General features: G+C 50.0%; 1 protein-coding gene across 5 annotated transcripts in view; it reads right to left on the reverse strand.

Moving 5' to 3' along the window:
- The window catches only part of HMGA1 (high mobility group AT-hook 1), a 19,195-nt gene extending 16,495 nt beyond the window's left edge, over positions 1 to 2,700 (reverse strand). For 2 of the 5 annotated variants that reach the window (XM_019514179.1, XM_019514178.1), the window contains exon 1: positions 2,262 to 2,700. The gene's annotated coding sequence lies outside the window, so the exon portion shown is untranslated. Of the gene's footprint in view, positions 1 to 1,378; positions 1,503 to 2,261 lie in introns of those variants that run through there. The other 3 variants (XM_019514176.1, XM_019514174.1, XM_019514177.1) reach the window with 2 other exon arrangements.
- Positions 2,701 to 5,153: the final 2,453 nt, after the last annotated feature.

Consider the following 5,153-nt stretch of genomic DNA (forward strand, 5'->3'; position numbering starts at 1 on the left):
ATAACCTCCTCTGAAACAGGACACTGCATCGCACAGGTTTCTCTCCCTGGGGACAAGAGTACAAACAACACGTGAGGGAGGTTAGTGGAGTCGCTACTGAAGGTGCTGGCATGCCAGGATGAGCGCGATACGAGAACCTGTGCAGGAGATAACCACTGTGTTTCCAGGGAGGAAAGGAGGGAGCTGGGAAGTCATGTACGGACAAACCTCTCTGCAGTGGCATGAAAGCATGAGAGGCTAAAGCTGCTCTTTGCATGGATCTTGGGGAGAGGAAGGGATCTGTTCTTTGGGTTGGGCCCCTTATTTGAGGGAAGGATGCAGCCCTCTCTCCACCCTGGCGTGCGAAGGGGCTATAAGGCTAGAGAGACTTGCAAGGAAGGTACATCATAGCTCCCTGCTCTTAACCATGAGTCTGAGCCTCCAGGGAGCCAGCTTAATCCAGACGCAACCTGGCACCCCTGAGAGACTTCATGCTGTTCCCAAGCCTGCGCATTGCCTCCCAAATCCCCTGTGCAGCTCCCATATGCCCTTCCTAAGGCCAGAGAGCCAAGCCCCTGCCATCTCCTCCCAGTGCAAACAAAAGGATCAAACTGAAGACTGCTGAATCTCCCTGCAACCCAAGAACTCCAGGCGAAGTCTGCTGGAGCACCACCTCCCACAAGGTCGAGAAATCCCAACAATACAGGGCAAAAGAGGTGGGGAGCTAAAAAAAACCCTGTTTTTATTGAAGCGCAGAGGAGCTGGTTGTTGGGGAAGGGGATGCATCAGGCTGCCCTATTAACCCAGGGCCAGCTTTGAAGACTTGCAAGGCAAGCAATTAGTGAGGCCATCCCCCCTGAGACCAACAGGATAAAAGGAAGTGATAAAAAGGGGCAAAAGGAAGGACAGCACCACCAGCCCTTTGAAGATCTCTGGCCTGCAGGGCATAATAACACCCCCCCCCAATCCCAATGGCTGCATGTCAGGGGTCAGGTCCCACTCCCCTCCTGGAGAGGAAGGAGTGGGTGAGGACCCCTCTGAAAGTTTCCACTGAATCAAGGTTGGGGGTAGCAGCCTCTGGGCTCCCTGCAGTCTGGGCTTGCAATGGAGGGGAGCCCCAGCTTGGGCAAGGGGAGGAAGGGGTTGATGCCCCCCTTCAGCCTGCTGCCAGGAGCTGTCCCTGGGGAGAGAGGCGCCTACCTCCTACCCCACCCCTGGCCACTTCCTCTGCTTGCTATGCACCAAGCCAGCCCTGCCAGCTCCTGCCATTTCGAAATAAACCCTTTGCACCTTCATCACGGCCCAGACCATTGCCCGCCCCGTGCCATTTACAACCCCCCCGCCTTCTCCCCACAGAGAGGCAAAATGGGGTGCAAGCCCCCCCCACCAAGGCACCTACATGGCAGCCCTCCAGTGCCCCCTTCGCTGGGAAGGGAAGCAATCGGCTTGAGATCTGCCCCTTTAAAGGAGGAAAGGGGGTGTTGCTTGCGAGCCCAATACACTACCTGCTCTTTGCAAAAAAAAAAAGCCCCCGATCTGCCCGGCTATTGGAAGAAGCAGATGGCAAAAAAAAGCCAAATTAATCAGTGGAGGAAAGTGTTGTCGCGCGATTTGAAAATGAAACGGGCTGGCAGCGCGCGTGGTTGGAGGCAGAGGGGCCTGGAGGGTGGGCAAGGGGCCTGGGGGGGCATTCCCACCCCTCTGCCCTGCAGCCCTGGGGCAGCCCCAGGCAAGGTGCTGCCATTGCAGCTGCACCCCGGGCTGCTCCTCCTGCCCCCCAGCTCCCTCCTGCCTCCAGCCCCCACATGGGGGACCTGCTGGAGACCCCTCCCTTCCTCCCATCAGGTGCCTTCATCATCATCATCATCATAACAGCCATCAGGCTACACAGAAAGGCAGGCTCGCAGGTGCAGACCAGCGCAACGAAGGGAAAGCAAGAAAAAAAGCAGCTGTCCATTCCCATTTCTGCACTGGAGGCTGAGAATAAGCCCAGAAGGACACATTATTCTGCATGCCTTGCTTACTTCTCTGTGCAGAGCCCCAGCAACCCAGGCATCACCCCCCAGCCCCTTCTCTAGGATCCTTCTGCAATTTCCAGCTGAATTATATTTTTTGCAAAACAAAATAGAGAAAAGAGAGAGAGAGATCTCGGCTCTCTCATCCCACCAACCCCCCCAAGCACCAGAACAAACTAACCCCAACCCTCCAGCCGCCACCATAGAGATCTCTCTCTCTATATATATCTATAATTTATATATTAAAAAAAAAGGCCAGACACTCACAATTGCTCTTGTTCTCGGATCTGTGTGTGTGTTTTTTCCTTGTGTGTCTGTGTTGTGATCAAATTAAAACCAACCCCCCTTCTGGCTGCTGATGGTTGCAAATGCGGATCTGAAACAAGAAGGCAAAGAGAGAGAGAGAAAGAGAGAGAGAGAGAGCGACTCGCGCGCACACACACACATACACAGAGCAGAGCAGACAGGCCCACCTTCCTATTTATATCAATAAAAAAAATTGTTCCAAGAGGAAGGAAGCTGGGTCAAAACCATTTGCAGAGAAAAAAAAATAGGAAGAGAGAGAGAGAGAGAGAGAGGGAGGGGAAAAAAAAAAGCCAAGAACTCCAAGCCTTGCTGGAGGGAATCCAGCTGCTAAATATAGCAAAATCACACTCCAAATTAAATAAGGGCAGGCTGGCTAAGGGGAGCTTAGAGCCCTTCCAGTGCAAGAGGGGCGGAGCCCACTGGGGGGCTACGTCATGCCCAGGGGGCGGGGAATATGCAAAACAGGGGAAGGGAAGGGGTGATTTAAAAGGACTGCTTGGAAGGTGGGTGGGAAGTGGGGAGGTGGGGGAAGCAAAGCAGTTGCAGCCTCCTCCTCCCCCTCTTAAGAAAACAAAACTGGGGCAGATGGGAGAGATGGGAACAGAAGGGTTTCCAGGCCTTGGGGGCTTCCTGTGCCAACAGATCTCTGAAAAAGAGGGCAAAACCCCACTGGCCTGGTGGGGTGGGGGAGAGTCCTGTAGAGTTCATGATCAAACTGGGGCAAAGGCGGGCTGAGAACGTGCTCAGGCGTGCTGCTGTTATTTTTAAAGGGATATTCGCAGGCAGGCAAGGCCTTAGACTTAAGTGGCCCTTTTTTTCCCTCCCCCTAATCACTGTCAGACACCTTGGTTTTGAGGTCGCGGGGACAAGAACTGCGGTTTTTTAAATATTAATTCATCTTCGGCGGCTAATGCAGTGCGCTGCTCCTCGTTGGGGCTTGCTAGGTGCTGCCGTGGTAGACTTACTACCCAGTTAGTAAAGACAGGTTGTTAGCATGCAAAGGTAACAGGGCCCTGACTCCATTCTGCTTTTGTCATTTTTATACTAACGAACTTCCGCTGCTGCCTTCTGTGGAGCTGGTTTTGATTTGCACCAGTGTGAAAGAAGGAAGAATCAGGCCAAGGAGGCTGAAACTCGTTACCAGCATGGATCGCACAACCACAGGCCCGAGATAGCATCGCTCAGCTGTGGGACTGTGCCGAACCCTGCTCACCCCCGGGTTTATCACTGGGTGCATCTACACAAGACGCTTACTGCATTTTAGCCTAATAACACTGTGCAGCAGCATGTCACGGCACAAATCATAGCCTACTGCACAGTGTTATTAGGCTAATGCAAAGGACGCGTCACTAAATAACCGTGCGCTGGTGCTACCGCGCAGTAACTCTCAGTCCAGCGTATTTAGTTACTCCTTAAGGAAGTACTAAACTAAATGCGCACTATCTAAGGCGCATTCATGAACATGTAAACGCACCCACTGTGTAATAACCTTGTAGCTGCGGCACTTGCTTACATGGAAAAGTAATATTAAGAAGGGTTTAAAGGTATTTTAACTTCCTTTAAATGCCGCATAATGGTTGGAAGTAGGGTTGAGCCTGCATCAGCTGCCCGGGTAGACCATCCGCAGACCATCTGCCGGTGCTTTTTTAGATCTCTTGTGAATAGTTTTAGTTCTTTCTCTGTGTTACTATAGCACCAAACTATTAAAAAAGAAAGAATCTTTATGGTGAGCTAATAGATAGCAGATTAGCACCTCCCTATTTATGGTTTTTGTTTAGGTGTATGCTGTTTTATCAGCCTGGACGCTGCCAATAGCCTCTGTTTCTCTTTTGTTTCTGCTCCTTTTTACATTCAGGTTCCAAGTCCTTGGAGCTCAAACACTGCAGTTAATTTAAGGTTGTTTCCATTACCAGTTTGTTGCAAAACTGAGGGACTGTTGCTGCGAGGCAAAGTTTTGAAACCTCAGTGCTTATCAGTAGACTCCTAAATCTATACTTGCGCCAATCCTAATGGCTGGATTTCAGATGCGGTGGCTATCTGCTGTGCTTGTGAGCTCTGAAACAAGGAACTAAATGTAGGTACAAAGGTCCGTCAATGCAAACCTTAGTACAGGATCAGGGGTGGGGAGTCAGTGAGAGTTGAGATTCTCTGCCCTTGTCTGTACCAAGTTCATTCAGATTAAGGAAGAGTGTGAATGAGGGCAGGATACCTCTTTCTGTCTAGCTCTCTCTGTGGATGCCTTTGATTCCAGCACTTTTGAAAATCCTCCCCTTAGGCACCTAACTACAGAGTTAAGAGCCTGTGTTTCGGCACTAGAATCTGACATTTTTGGATTGGAATGTCGTGCTTTTATAACAGCTTTCTCTTTGCTTAATGCACAAGATGAACCTGTTGTGCCCAGCTGGAAATTGACGGCGTCTCTGTAACGAGGAAAGATTTTCCTGATGAGAAGAAAATAAATACGACGTGTGAAAGCAAGTCACATCCGAGAGTTGTTTTGTTTTTTTTTTTGGTTTGCATTTTGAAAAACAAAAATCCCCTGACAAATTCCCCTGTGCCTTTCTAATTTAAATAGTGCCCCGTTCCTTTGTGGGATTGGAAAATGAAACTGACAAACACAAAGTGAAACTGACCAATCTTTAAAAAACATTAACGTGTCGATTGCAGAGCAAAACCAATAGGTGCCCTTCCTGGTACAAGGTCCACACTGGCCACCGCCTCCTCTCGTTGCACTACATTTAAAAGGGGTGGGAATGATCTTAATGGAGTTATTCCTGATTTTTCCTGGCATGACAGGAAAATCATAATCTTTTTTTTTTTGGGGGGGGGGGTTGTCTTGTTTGAATTTTTTTT

The sequence above is a fragment of the Gavialis gangeticus genome, unplaced genomic scaffold (assembly GCF_001723915.1).
Source record: "Gavialis gangeticus isolate Ggan-Ray unplaced genomic scaffold, GavGan_comp1, whole genome shotgun sequence".
Taxonomy (NCBI): Eukaryota; Metazoa; Chordata; order Crocodylia; family Gavialidae; genus Gavialis; species Gavialis gangeticus.